The sequence below is a fragment of the Nicotiana tabacum genome, chromosome 2 (assembly GCF_000715075.1).
Source record: "Nicotiana tabacum cultivar K326 chromosome 2, ASM71507v2, whole genome shotgun sequence".
Lineage (NCBI taxonomy): Eukaryota > Viridiplantae > Streptophyta > Magnoliopsida > Solanales > Solanaceae > Nicotiana > Nicotiana tabacum.
The window spans coordinates 92315573-92331975 of record NC_134081.1 but is presented as its reverse complement, the minus strand read 5'-3'; positions in this window follow the sequence as shown (position 1 = coordinate 92331975).

The following is a 16403-nucleotide window of genomic DNA, read 5'->3' as shown; positions in this document are numbered from 1 at the left end:
CATGCTTTGTCCCCCATGCTTATCCCCCACACACAACCCCCCACATATCCCCATTTTCTTTCTTCACGTGAGGGGGCAAAAAGATCCCTCCCTAAAAAGAGAGGACACGCCCAAACCAACTTTTTGGATTCTGCTGAATAAGGGCAACAAAAATAGCTCTCAAACCAGCCCCAAAAGGAGGTAAAACTACATAGAAAGCACCAAAAATTCAGCCAAAACACAGCTGAAATTGCTCCCTAAAACCAGCTCAAATCCCACCCCAAACGGGCAACAAAAACAGTTGCGAAGATCTGCAAAAACGACCTCAAATCTGTCCCAAAAATCAGCACCAAAAAATAATTGAACACTATCAAAATTCAGCCCCATAACAGCCCCAAATCAGCTGCAAAATCCAGCCCAAGAAAGCAGCAAAATAAGCTACGAATCTGCTGAAAAATAAATCCAAAACCACCAGCAAAGCACCTCATTTTCAACACCAAAGCGCTGTAAACAAATGCAGCAGTTCACCTCCCAAAATAACCTTTAAATACCACCCCAAAGCATCTGAAATTCACCACCAAATAGCCATGAAAACTCCACAAAACAGCAACATCAGGAGTTGAGTTCAAGGGCGCCGTTCAAAAGATCCGATCGTCATTTCAATATGCCAGTCAGATTTTGATTTTTAGCATTTGAGGTGATTTTGACTCTAAAGAATGTTCATTTATCACCTTTATACTTGATTAATTTATGATTGGAAGTCCTATGTCGTGAATCTTGAAGCTAAATGAAGTTATGTTTCCTTGATGAGTGTATTTTTATGCTTTAATATTTCCCTCTATGTGGACTTCATCTCTATTGCATTATTTCAGCTATGTTAATGAAAAATTAGTATAAGTTGTTTAGTTTGTGCTATAGTGATTTTTCTTAAAAATTTTATTTTTGTAATTTTTCTTATGGTTTGTTGCAAGGCTGAGTATGATTTAGGACTTGGGCCAAATGCTTTCGATAATAAAAGAGGCACAACAGCTCAATAACAAATAATGGAGCTAACTTAGTATCTAAAGTAAGCTAATCTACCTTTAACTAATTTACTACATTTCTTCCACAATAAATTCCGTAATCAATGGCCTTGGAATAATCTCAAAAATAATTTTTTAAAAAAATCTTAATAATTGCTAGTATGCTTTAGGCGCGCATTAATAAATAAATTATCGTGATTATGTACATATTTACATGACACAATTATGATTTCTAAAATTAAAATTGAAGTATGCGTTCGCGCAACTTTGGGAAAAACAATCTTAGTGTAATAAAATGCTATTAATTGTGTATACGTACGCGTGACATGATTTTGGCACAATAAACAAAACGGATTCACACAAGTGATTCGTTTCAAAGATAATTTCATATTTTTATAATTAAAAGCGGATAGATAAAATATGAAAACTAATAATTTAAGCCAAGTTTAAGTCAATAAAGCAACCGTGCTAGAACCACGGGACTTGGGAATGCCTTACACCTTCTTCCCGGTCAACAGAATTCCTTACCCGGACTTTATTTTTGCAGACCAATAATAATAGAGTCAAACATTCCTTTGACTAGGGATTCAAATAAAAGGTGACTTGGAACACCCAAAAAATCAATTCCGAGTGGCGACTCTGTAAATAAAATAATTCCTAATCAAGTTTGTCACTTTAATTGGAAAAACTCTTTAACCCACCATCCATAATACATATTATCTTTGTGGGGGGTAAAAAGGAGGTGTGACAGTTCTGGCTACTCTGCTGGGGATATCAAGAATTCGAGCTTGTGCATTGACTTTATTTGGCTTTATTAATTTTTGTATATATTGTGATTTATTTGGGCCTAATGTGTTACTTGTCGAGTTTTTACCGTTTTGATATTGTTGAACTGTACATATAAATTGTATCTTCTCTCGCATCCCTCTGAGTCTTCTGATAATTAGTTATGTTGTGTTTGCCTACCAGCATCATAAAATTTATGTCTTGAGATAAAGCCAGTTAGCCTACCAGCTTCTCGTGAAGGATTTAGTCACATGTGTTTAGGCGGGAGAGCCGTTAGCTAGCCAGTGCTGTTCTACTACTGGTGACGCTTGACGCTCCTCGGCCCGGGTTGTCCATCCGGGTAAGCCAGGTCTAGATACCATCTCCTTTAGGATTTACAAACTTAGAAGAACAAGCCACAAGCAATGAATATCCCTAGTAGGCTACGCTTTATTTGCATCATGTGCATTTGACTTAGCAGCGCTCGACACAGAGGTCGAGTTCTGTTTTAGGACAGGCTTTGTTGAGACCATTATGTCATGTTACGTGCTACTTGTTGCATTATTTGGGAGGCTTGCATGTCGACTGGCTTTAGCATATATCAGTTGAACGAAGAGAGAAAAAATGATGTGGTTTAGTGCATATGGTTTTTAAAGATTAATTTTCATTAAAAAAAAAGAACATACCCGATTTGACCGAACTACGCAGGTCTGATTCTCACCGGATATGAGATACGTAGGCAAACCTCATCGGTTCCGGCCCCCAATTTTCAAAAAATCCAAAAAAATATTTTTCTTTAATTCCTTCCTTAGAAGTCTTTCTTTGGGACGTCAAACTCAAAATTCCAAAAATATTTTCTTCTTTTTTTTGTCTTTCTCCCAAAATCCAAAAAATGAAAAATAAAAATCCACAAAAATATTGTCTTTTTAATTTTAATTTTTTTAAAAAAAAATCAAAAAATATATATTTTTTTAAAAAAGAATTTCTTTCGAAGATTCCAAAAAAAAAATTGTCTTTAGAAGTTTTCTTTCAACCAAAAAAAAACAAAATTCCAAAACAAAAAAAAATCCTAAATATTTTTCCTTGCTAGCCGCTTTTATGGGATTATTTGTATATGAGTAAAAAAAAGAGTTACTTTATTTTACTTTATTCCCGATTTGCCCTGAACTACGTAATGATCTGATTCATGCGGCGACATGATACGTAGGCAAACCACAAAAGGTTCGATCAAATTATTTTTCAATGATTCTAAGATGAGGGATCAAAATGAGGTGTAAGTGGGAAAAAAAAAAGAAGAAAATAAGAGCGTCAATAAGAAGCTACCTCATAAGCCGGAATGAAACATGAAGCCTCCAAAAGCATGTTAGAAATAGTGACAATGATAGGAGCATGGCACATTATGTGTTATTCATATCTATAAAATGCTTAACCCTAACACGTTTGTTGTCTCTTACGTAGTAAGCTTAAGGTGGTTGGTTTGTGGTGAAACTAATAACACACCATTACTTCACTAGATCTAAGGGAGCAGTAGTAATGGCCAACGATGATGAGATCGAGCTGATCAGTGACGACCCCCAGGGTCAATCAGTTGAACAAGAGTCGGAGGAAATAAGAAAATTGAGACAGCAATTGTCTGATGTATATCAAGCTTGGGTGTCTGGTCAGCCTCCACCCCGGGGTCCCTCAGAGGGAACTTCCACCGTACCCCTGGCTACTCAACCACCGCTCCATGCAACGAGCGACCACATTCTACCACCAGGGTATGTGCCAAACTACAGCCTCCACGTTGCTCCTAGTACCTCTAATGTGCGACCTCCAGTTGCACCGGTCAGGAACACTCCTCTAGTCATGTCTGGTGCACCGACATACGCAATCCTGCCTCCACCTCCTGTGACGAGGCCACTCAACGAGCCACCATCTTATGCTTATGATGGCCAATACTACTCTCCAAATATGGCTTTCGGGGTCTCGGCTCCATGTAATCAGACTCCTCAGTACGAGTCACCAATGGAAAATGAAAAGCTTTCCAAGACGGTTGAGTCGGATGAGATGGCCAGGAAAATGAGAAGTCTTGAACAGAAAATAAAGAACATACAGGGACTAGGGGGTCACAAAATTATTTCGTTCTCTGATCTATGCATGTTCCCTCACATCCATTTGCCACCAGGGTTCAGGACCCCAAAATTTGAGAAGTATGATAGACACGGCGACCCTATCGCCCATTTGAAAAGGTACTGCAACCAGCTGAGGGGTGCAGGTGGAAAAGAAAAATTACTGATGGCTTATTTTGGGGAAAGTCTTGTGGGGGTAGCCTCCGAATGGTTCATTGACCAAGATATCTTTCACTGGCATGTCTGGGACAACATGGCCCAAGCCTTCGTCAAATAATTTCAATACAACATAGATATTGCACCGGATCGCAATTCCCTGTCCAATATGAAGAAAAAGCCGACTGAAAGCTTTAGGGAGTATGCAATCAAGTGGAGGGAGCAAACAGCTAGAGTTAAGCCACTCATGGATAACCACGAGTTGATAACTATTTTTCTGGAGGCCCAAGAGCCTGATTACTTTCAGAACATGATGTCCGCAATAGGTAGACCTTTTGCGGAAGCGATCAAAATAGGAGAAATGGTTGAAAATGGCCTCAAGACTGGCAGAATTGTAAGTCAAGCTGCTCTCAAAGCCACCACCCAAGCTATCCAAAATGGGTCGGGAAGTTTGGCAAATAGAAAGAAGAGAGATGAAGGGTCCATGATGACTTCGGGATCCAGGGAAGTTCAAAGAGGGGCATCGCACCCTTATCTGCAAGTTCAGCAGGGGAAAATCCAGCTACCCTCAACATTACTATCCCCCGCCAATTCCTCAGTACTCTGTGGGACCGCCACAATATACATTGTTTAATGCTCAATCATATGCTCGTCCTCCCAATCAACACGTACGGGTACTAGCTCTAAGATTCCCCCGAACTCAGCAGCAAAATTTTTGGGCACCCTACAATGCTCGTCCTAGGCAGGATTATGGTCGAGAGCAGAGGCCGGTGGAAAAATTTACTCCATTGGATGAATCATACTCTAGTCTGTTCCAGAAGTTGAAGCATATGGGCGTGATTGGACCCATCGCTCCCCACCATATGCATCCTAATTCACACGGATTTCAAGCAAATGTTAGATGTAAATATCATTCAGGTGCTCTGGGGCATAGCACTGATGACTGTTGGACCCTGAAAAGAGCCATAGAAAGACTCATTGTTGAAAAGTTGATTGTAGTCACGAATGGCGAGGACCCTCCTAATGTGACCAATAACCCGTTGCCAGTACACAATGATGTTCATTTTGTGGGAATGATTGGCCGAGATCATGAATATAAGCCGGTTGGTCAAGCAGAAATGACAATGGTAACAATTCAAGAGGGAACCAAACTGGAAGTAAGTCCAAGCCTAGATGCACCGTTGATTGTGAAAGGCGCCCAAAGCTCAGAGAGGGCAACTTTATTTGTTCCAAAAATCTCGAGGTTGGAAGTTCGCTCCAATGTTCCAAACCCAAAGTTATACGTCCTTGGAGGTCACCCCATCACAAAGCAGAATCAGGGTGATATGACGGGTATAATAGAACCGATCATAATCAAGCCTGCCACACAACCCCGTGTAACAAATACGAAAACCATCCCTTGGAACTACAACAAAACTGTAGTAACCTACAAAGGCAAGGAAATCATAGAAGAAGTGGGGGAAATTGGAGGTTTGACTCGATCAGGGAGGTGTTACTCTCCAGAAGAGTTGAGGAAGGCTAAGTAAATCAGAGAAGGCCAAATGCAAATAAAGAAACCGGTCACTAAAGAAGAGGCGGAGGAGTTTTTGAAAAAGATGAAAGTTCAAGATTACTCAATCATTGACCAACTGAGAAAGACTCCTGCCCAAATCTCTCTGTTATCTCTGCTCATACACTCAGGAGAGCATGCCCGTGTACTAATCAAAATCCTGAACGAGGCACATGTCTCAGAGAATACCACCGTGAATCAGTTAGAGAAGATGGCCAATAGATTTTTTGAGGTTAACAAAATTTCCTTTACTGATGATGAACTTCCTGAGGAGGGATCCGGTCACAATAGGGCTTTACACTTGATTGTCAAATGTGAGGGGCATTATCTGAAGCGAGTCATGGTTGATGGAGGCTCGAGTGTAGATGTATGCCCTCTCTCTACCTTGCAAAGTATGAAGATCAATACAGACAGGATCCGACCCAGCAATGTTCGCATCCGGGCTTTTGATAGCTCAGCGAGAGATACCATTGGGGAGATCAACCTCACCATGACGATTGGGCCTGTTGATTTTGAAATTGTCTTCCAAGTAGTGGACATGGAAACTTCTTATAACTTTCTTCTTGGAAGGCCATGGATCCATAAGGCCCGAGCTGTGCCATCCACCTTGCATCAAATGCTCAAATTCGAGCACGATATGCAAGAAATTATTATTCACGGAGAAGACGAGTCATCCATTTATAAAGACACATTAATCCCATGTATTGAGGCCAATGAAGGATGTGAGTCTATTGTCTATCAGGCTTTTGAAGTGGTTGTTGTGGACCATGTTGAGGAAGGAAAGCCCATTGTGCATCCTCGTCTCTCCGCCACATCTGTAATGGTGGCTGCACTTATGATGAGACAAGGTTATGATCCAGGAAAAGGCTTGGGGGCATCATTGCAAGGAATTTCAAAACCCATTTCTCCGTTCAGTAACATGGGTACTTTTGGTTTAGGCTTTAGGCCAACACAAGCGGACAAAGACAAAGCCAAGCACTGCAAAAAGTACGGGTGGGTCTTGCAGCAACCTATCCCTCACATTTTCTACACTTTTGTCGAGCCACGAGTCAAACATGGTCAAAATTCCTCGGCGCATGCAAACATTGATGAAATTTGCCATGGCCTCAGGCAGATATTTTCTGAAGCGAATATGATCCAAGTTGGTGAAGATACTAGTCGTGCCGATATGCAACTAATTGGCCCAGAAACCATGCTCAATAACTGGGAAGCAACTCCTCTCCCCACAAGGAAGGAGTCTTGGTAGTTGACTTTTGCAGCTTCTTTCTTTTGTACTTTGGGTTACTTTCAGGGTTGTAATCCAAATATCTTAGTATGATTGTTTTATTTTGACGTTAACCCTTCTATCCTTTCAAATTCAATGAAATGCAGTTCAGTTTCATATTTTGTATCTTTTCCTTTTTCTAATTCCTGCCATTTTATTTCCATTTTAGTTTTGTTAATGCCGGCTTTAATAACATGACATGCATGCGGAATTCACACCCAGATCTCAAAAAGCTGTCTAATTTCAAAATAATGTATCAAGAGGTCGAATATGATGAAGATAAAGGTTTTTGATGAAATAAAAAGAGAGTTGGAACAATTTGAAAACAAGCCTAGGCCCAACCTCAATGAAACTGAGCCAATTAATATCGGAGGTCATGAAGAAGTCAGAGAAAAAAAGATAAGCATTCACACTGAACAAAAAACCAAATATGCCTTGATTCAAATTTTATTTGAGTATAGAGATGTGTTTTCCTGGTCTTATGATGATATGCCTGGTTTAAGCGCCGATTTAGTGGTTCATAAGCTTCCCGCGTATCCTGATTTTCCACCAGTCCAACAGAAGCAGCGAAAATTTAAAACGGACATGAGTGATAAAATCAAAGAGGAAATAATGAAGCAATTGAGCGCCAATGTTGTCAGAGCCGTACGATACACCACCTGGGTGGCAAATGTTTTGCCCGTGCCAAAGAAAGATGGAAAAACTATAGTCTGTGTTGACTACAGAGACCTGAACAAAGCAAGTCCGAAGGATAATTTTCCTTTGCCGAACATCCATATTCTTGTAGATAATTACGCAAAGCATGAAATACAGTCGTTCGTGGATTGCTATGCTGGTTACCAACAGATTCTAATGGATGAGGGTGATGCAGAAAAGACCGCTTTCACCACTCCGTGGGGTACCTATTGTTACAGGGTCATGCCATTCGGTTTAAAGAATGCAGGGGAAACTTACATGAGGGCCATGACCACCATTTTTCACGACATGATGCACAAAGAGATTGAAGTATATGTGGATGATATCATCATAAAATCAAAGACACAGGCTGATCACGTGAATGATTTGAAAAAGTTCTTCGAATGGCTTCGAAGGTATGACCTTAAGCTCAATCCAGCCAAATGTGCATTTGGAGTTCCATCTGGGAAACTCCTCGATTTTATAGTCAGTCAGAGAGGCATCGAATTGGATCCATCAAAGATAAGGTCCATTCGAGATCTGCCACCCCCGAACAAAAAGGAGGTCATGAGTTTGCTCGGAAGGTTGAACTACATTAGTAGGTTCATTGCTCAGCTCACAACCACATGAGAGCCCATCTTTAAGTTGCTGGAAAAGGATGCTGCAATCAAGTGGACAGACGATTGCCAAAATGCTTTTGACAGGATCAAAGATTATCTATCAAAACCCCCTGTACTGGTCCCACCTGAACCTGGTAGGCCTTTGTTTTTATATCTATCGGTGATGGATAATTCCTTTGGATGCATTCTGGGGCAACATGATGCGACAGGCAAAAAGGAACAAGCAATATATTATTTGAGCAAGAAGTTCACCAATTATGAGGTTAAGTACACCCTTTTAGAAAGGACATGTTGTGTCTTGACTTGGGTCGCTTAGAAGTTGAGACATTATCTTTTGGCCTGTACTACTTACCTCATATCCAGAATGGATCCTCTGAAGTATATCTTCCAAAAGCCAATGCCCACCGGCAGGCTCGCAAAATGGCAAATCCTGCTTAGAGAGTTCGACATCGTCTATGTCACTCGCACCGCGATGAAAGCACAGGCTTTGGCCGATCATTTGGAAGAGAATCCAGTTGATGATGAGTACAAGCCACTTACCACATACTTCCCAGACGAAGAGGTCAACTCAATAGAGGAAGTAGTTCCAGACGACAACCCTCTATGAAAAATATATTTTGATGGAGCTGTCAATATCAAAGGAGTTGGGATCGGGGTAATCCTCATCTCACCTATTGGACAGTATTACCATGCAACAGCCTGGCTTTGATTCTTTTGTACCAATAATACGGCAGAATACGAAGCATGTATCATGGGTTTGAAAATGGCCCTCTATCTGGATGTGTATGAACTATTGGTTATGGGAGATTCTGACTTACTTATCCGGCAAGCCCAAGGTGAATGGGAGACTCGAGACATCAAGCTTATTCCATACAGACAATGTGTACAAGATTTGAGCAAAAGATTCAAATCCATCGAGTTCAGGTACATTCCCAGGTTTCACAATGATCTAGCCGATGCTTTGGCTACTTTAGCCTCGATGCTTCCTTATCCGGGAAACACCCATATCGATCCACTAGAAATCCAAGTTCGGAATCAACACGGTTACTACAATACAATTGAGACTTAACCAGATGGTGAACCATGGTATCATGATATAAAACGATTCCTGAAAATGAGAGAATACCCAGAGCATGCCAAGGGAGATCAAAAAAGAACTATAAGGAGGCTCGCCAGCGGTTTCTTCCTGAATGGGGAAATTTTGTACAAAAGGACCCTAGATTTGAATTTGTTGAGATGCGTAGATGCCACAGAAGATGAGCGGATCATGAGTGAAGTGCATTAGGGGGTATGCGGACCTCACATGAATGGATATGTTTTGGCGAAGAAGATTCTGCAGGCAGGGTATTATTGGCTTACAATGGAGCGAGATTGCTTCAGTTTTGTTCGCAAGTGTCACCAATGCCAGATTCATGGTGACCTGATTCACTCGCCACCTTCAGAGTTGCATCCCATGTCCTCTCCTTGGCCTTTCGTTGCTTGGGGAATGGATGTTATTGGGCCAATTAAGCCAAAGGCTTCAAATGGGCATAGATTCATTTTGGTTGCAATTGATTACTTCACCAAGTGGGTGGAGGCCGTCACTTTCAAAGCAGTCGCCAAGAAACCAGTGGTAGACTTTGTTCATTCCAACATCATCTGCTGCTTTGGTATCCCAAATACCATTATCACTGACAATGCAGCCAATCTCAATAGTCATTTGATGAAGGAGATATGCGAGCAATTTAAAATTATGCATCGCCATTCTACCCCTTACCGGCCAAAAGCCAATGGAGCCGTTGAAGCAGCGAACAAGAACATCAAGAAGATTTTTAGGAAAATGATCCAAGGTTCGAGACAATGACATGAAAAGTTACCTTTTGCTCTTTTGGGATACCGCACGACTGCTCGCACATCTGTTGGTGCAACTCCTTATCTGTTGGTATATGGGACAGAAGCTGTAATACCGGCTGAAGTCGAAATTCCCTCTCTTCGGATCATTGTGGAGTCGGAGATTGAAGATACAGAATGGGTAAAGACCCGATTAGAACAACTAATGCTGATTAATGAAAAATGGCTAGCAGCAATGTGCTTTGGCCAGTTATACCAGCAAAGAATGGCGCGCGCTTACAACAAGAAAGTGCGTCCAAGGCATTTTGAGGTAGGCCAACGCGTTCTGAAACGCGTTCTTCCATACCAAGTAGAAGCTAAAGGAAAGTTCATCCCAAACTGGAAAGGACCCTACATCATCAAGAAAGTGTTACCAAAAGGGGCCTTGCACTCGGTAGATAAAGAAAGACGGGTACCAGACATGACTATTAATGCAGATGCAGTCAAAAGATATTATGTCTGATATATACCCACTGTGAAACTTTCATGCATGATTTTCTTAGATCGAGATGACAAAGGCTACCATTGCTCGCTATTCCAAGCAAGTATCACCCTTTTGTTACCCATTTAAGCTGTATTTTTCTTCCTTGTTTTTCATTTTTTGGAACCTGTGTACTTAAAAAAAAAAAAAGTCAAACAATAATTTTTTTTTGAGTCATTGAACTACGTCCGACCTGATTCCGAAAGGATACGTAAGCAGCCTTACCCTGGGTTCGGTTCCATCGCAACAAAAATTCATTCCCAATACTCTAAAACTGGGGCAGAAGTTTGTTTTTATCTTACGGTTTTTCCCGTAGAAACAGTTCCAAAAGTTGTAATTCAGTTCAAGGTTCTTTTCGCCTTTTCGTGTTAAGAATTTCTGATTGATCTTTGAGAATACTCGAAGTCTCCATGCCAGGGGCATTGACCAACCTTCCGCATGAAAAAAAGAAAAAGAAAAAAAAAGAAATGAGAAAGTTTTATCGGTGAAAACCCGTATGAGCACTGTAAAGCGACAGTGAGCAGAGAAATGCAAGAGTCTTATTGGTGAAAACCAGATGGGCACCATAAGGCAACCGTGATTAAAGAAATGAGAGAGGTCAGTTAGCGAAAACCCGCAAAGGGCGCTACTAGCCGAATGAGGGTCTTCGATGCTCCAGCATGAGCACAACCAAGACAGTTTCAAGATGAACATTTGCGACGTATTTTGAGAATTAGACAGATCAGGCGTTCAGTCCAAAATGCATGTCATGATTCATTGAAGTCGGCACATATCTCCAGATAAGTCTCCTTATTTCTCTCCCCGAAAGGGACACCTTTTATTTAGACACAATTCCTTTTTTCACTTCTAATTGCTCTTCTATTCTTTTCCATAATTTTTCTTAGATTCTCTTTCGGTCTAATCTTGCACCAAAAGCAAAGCAAAAATGGTTGCAAAACTGTCTACAGTTTTTCTGTAATACCGAGCACAAATTGGAGCATATACGGCATTGATGAAGGCAGGAATCCATCTGTGATCTCTTTTAATAAGGCGGACAAAGTGTCTCAAAGAAACTGAAAAGGTCGCCTAAGTAAGACTTGCTTCATGGGAAAAGTTGATAAGCACTACAGAGACAAACTGGTTCTGAGTGCAAGACAACTAAGTTTGATTTTAAAGAAAAATTGCTTTGCCTTAGATACAAGGGTTAACGGTACCGTGGACATCCGGGTATGAAACAGCCAGGGGAGACATCAGAAAGACAAAGTCTCCAGAAAATGATACAAAGTATCCGAGCATCTCGGTACCACTCTGATAGAATCAGTTTTTCGACAACGGGGTGTCCGTGAACTCAAACTCCTCAGTGCATCAAGGCCACAAACCGACCACCACTTTAAAAACTCACAAAGTTTCTTTGTTTGAGGCAGGAACAAAGCAGTGCAGAATGGCGGTTCTCAAAGGACGAATGTCACCAAATGTAAGCTCCTTAAAATCTTCAACGTGCATCACTACTGTCCATACCTCTCATTTTCATAGCTTAACCCAGGCTGAACCTTTTCACCTAGGGGGATCCAGCTCATAGTTCCAGATAGAAGTACTCTTCGCCCATGTTGTTTTTCGTAGCTTAACCCAGGTAGAACCTTTTTCGCATAGGGGGATGCAGCTCATAGTTCTAGATAGAAGTGCTCTTCGCCCAGGTTATTTTTTTTTCCGTAGCTTAACCCAGGTAGAATCTTTTCGCCTAGGGGGATCCAGCTCATAGTTCCGGGTAGAAGTACTTTTCGCCCAGGCTGTTTTAGGTAACTTAACCCAGGTAGAATATTTTCGCCTAGAGGGATCCAGCTCATAGTTTCGGGTAGAAGTACTCTTCGCTCAGGTTTGTTTTACATAGCTTAACCCAGGTAGAACCTTTTAGCCTAGGGGGATCCAGCTCATAGTTCCGGGTAGAAATACTCTTCGCTTAGTTTGTTTTACGTAGCTTAACCCAGGTAGAATCTTTTCGCCTAGGGGGATCCAGCTCATAGTTCCGGGTAGAAGTACTTTTCGCCCAAGTTGTTTTACGTAGCTTAACCCAGGTAGAACATTTTCACCTAGGGGGATCTAGCCCATAGTTCCAGGTAGAAGTGCTCTTTGCCCAGGCTGGTTTTTGTAGTTTAACCCGGGTAGAACCTTTTCGCCTAGGGGGATCCAGCTCATAGTTTCCGGGTAGAAGTACTATTCGCCCAGGATTGGTTTTTGTAGCTTAACCCAGGTAGAACCTTTTCGCCTAGGGGGATCCAGCTCATAATTCCGGGTAGAAGTACTTTTCGCCCAGGCTATTTTAGGTAGCTTAACCCAGGTAGAACATTTTCGCCTAGGGGGATCCAGCTCATAGGTCTGGGTAGAAGTACTCTTCGCCTAGGTTATTGTACAGTAGTTTAACTCAAGTAGAACCTTTTCACCTAAGGGGATCCAGCTCATAGTTCTGGGTAGAAGTACTCTTCGCCCATACTATTTTTCGTAGCTTAACCCAGGTAGAACCTTTTTCGCCTAGGGGGATGCAACTCATAGTTTCCGGATAGAAGTACTCTTCGCCGAGATTGTTTTACGTAGCTTAACCCATGTAGAACCTTTTTCGCCTAGGGGGATCCAACTCATAGTTCCGGGTAGAGGTACTTTTCGCTCAGGTTGTTTTACGTAGTTTAACCCGGGTAGAAACTTTTCACCTAGGGGGATCCAGCTCATATTCTGAGTAGAAGTACTCTTCGCCAAGGTTTGCTTTTTGTAGTTTAACCCAGGTAGACCCTTTTCGCCCCGGGGTTTTAGCATTTTTTCAGTAATACAGGGCGCCAACCCCTGGTTATATTTTCTTTTCCAGTAATACAGTGTGCCAACCCCCGGTTACATTTTCTTTTCAGTAATACATGGCGCTAACCCCTGGTTAAATTTCCTTTTCAGTAATACAGGGCGTCAACCCCTGGTTACATTTCCTTTTCAGTAATACAGGGCACCAACCCCTGGTTACATTTCCTTTTCAAGTAATACAGGGCGCCAACCCCTGGTTACATTTTTTTTTCAGTAATACAGGGCACCAACCCCTGGTTACATTTCCTTTTCAGTAATACAGGGTGCCAACCTCTGTTTATATTTTTTTCTCAGTAATACAGGGTACACCAATCCCCTGATTATATTTCCTTACCAGTATAAGGTACACCAATCCATGATCTCCTTACCAGTATAGGTTATACCAATCCCTAGCTGTGTTCTCCAACATAGGGTACATCACTCCCTAGTTGATTTGATTTTAAATGCAGGATACACCACTCCCTAGTATCATTGCCAATATAGGGTATCCCATTCTCTGACCATATTTTCCTAACATAAGGTACACAAATCCTTAGTTGAGACATTCTTTTGGGACAATAAAAAAAAAAATCATCATGACCTTTTCAGGGTACACCATTACTATTTTTTTTATTATTTGCTTTCAATAAAGAAGTAGTTTAGAATTTTATTACAATAACTCACGAAATTTTTTCTAGTGAAAACTGAGGCAGAAAAATTTCGTTCGTTTGTTTGTTGTGATGTCTGAGCAGGTTTTACCTCGAGGCACAAGGTTCGAGATGAACAAAAGAAGAAGTCTGAATCCAAAATAAAGAAAAGAAAAGAAAAAAAAGTGAATCCAAATGCAGAAGCAGATGGAAATAATATGGACTGCTCAAAACATGACTGAAGTTACTAGCTTCACATTTCCCGTTTTGCTCAGAAGAAGCCGTAGAAGAATGAACTAGCACCTACAGCTAGCAAGCATCAAGGTTCAGATCAGAGTCTGCATGAACAACCAGTCAAGACTCAAGATCAAGGTTCAGAAGACTTATAAATATGAATCTTGTAACTTATAGTTGATAGGCTTGTTTAGTTCCTTTAGATTTTGATGTAATAACAGGGCCACGAACCGGAGCCTCGACGGAACCTCGCTCGACTTTCGAACTCATCACTCCATCATTCTTCTTGAACTACACGCGGCCTGATTCTTGAACCCGGGATATGTAGGCTGTCCAAAATCAGGACTCGGTTGTACCTTTTTCTTTTATTTTTCTTCGTCTTTTGAATAACGATATGGTCAAAAACTTAGTCACACGGCTCGCTTTATCATTGCTTGAAAACTTTTAATGTTTTCAAGCAAAGAGGGGCATGCTGTGAACACCTAATTTTTGACCATGCTTGAGTTTTTTCCCACTCATCTCACCAATACCTCACTTCTCAGTCCATCTTTTCCGCTTCCATCTTTCCAGGCGTGTCCCCACTCCACTTTCCTTTGTCCGTCATGCTTGTCCTCCATACTTGTCCCACATGTTTTGTCCCCCATGCTTGTCCCCCACTCACAACCCCCCACATCTCCCATATTCCCTAAAAGAAACGGACAGATCCCTTCCTAAAAAGAGAGGACACGCCCAAACCAACTTTTTGGATTCTGCTGAATAAGGGCAGCAAAAATAACTCTCAAACCAGCCCCAAAATGAGGTAAAACTCCATAGAAAGCACCAAAAAATCAGCCAAAACGCAGCTGAAATTGCTCCTTAAAATCAGCTCAAATCCCACCCCAAACGGGCAGCAAAAACAGTTGCGAACATCTGGAAAAACGACCTCAAATCTGTCCCAAAAGCCAGCACCAAAAATCAATTGAACACTATCAAAATTCATCCCCATAACAGCCCCAAATCAACTGCAAAATCCAGCCCAAGAGAGCAGCAAAATAAGCTACGAATCTGCTGAAAAATCAATCAAAACCACAGCAAAGTACCTCATTTTCAACACCAAAGCACTGTAAAAAAATGCAGCAGTTCACCTCCCAAAACAACCTTTAAATACCACCCCAAAGCAGCTGAAATTCACCCACCAAATAGCCATGAAAATTCCACAAAACAGCAACATCAAGAGTTGAGTTCGAGGGCGCCGTTCGAAAGACCCGATCGTCAGTTCCGGTTGAGGTCGCCGTCGAGATCGTCGCACGATAGCAACTCCGATTTCAATGTGCCAGTCAGATTTTGATTTTTAGCATTTGAGGTGATTTTGACTCTAAAGAAGGTTCATTTCTCACCTTTATACTTGATTAATTTATGATTGGAAGTCCTATGTCTTGAATCTTAAAGCTAAATGAAGTTATGTTTTCTTGATGAGTGTACTTATGTGCTTTAATATTTCCCTCTATGTGGACTTCATCTCTATTGCATTATTTCAGCTATGTTAATGAAAAATTAGTATAAGTTGTTTAGTTTGTGCTATAGTGCTTTTTCTTAAAAATTTTATTTTTGTAATTTTTCTTATGGTTTGTTGCAAGGCTGAGCATGATTTAGGACTTGGGCCAAATGCTTTCGATAATAAAGAGGCACATCAGCTCAATAACAAATAATGGAGCCAACTTAGTATCTAAAGTAAGCTAATCTACCTTTAACTAATTTACTACATTTCTTCCACAATAAATTCCGTAATCAATGGCCTTGGAATAATCTCAAAATTAGTTTTAAAAAACAAATCTTAATAATTGCTAGTATGCTTCAGGCGCGCATTAATAAATAAATTATCGTGATTATGTACATATTTACATGACACAATTATGATTTCTAAAATTAAAATTGAAGTATGCGTTCGCGCAACTTTGAAAAAAATAATCTTAGTGTAATAAAATGCTATTAATTGTGTATGCGTACGCGTGACATGATTTTGGCACAATAAACAAAACGGATTCACATAAGTGATTCGTTTCAAAGATAATTCCATATTTTTATAATTAAAAGCGGATAAATAAAATATGGAAACCAATAAATCACAGTTTATCCATAATTAATTTAAGCCAAGTTTAAGTCAATAAAACAACCGTGCTAGAACCACGAGACTCGGGAATGCCTTACACCTTCTCCCCGGTCAACAGAATTCCTTACTCGGACTTTATTTTT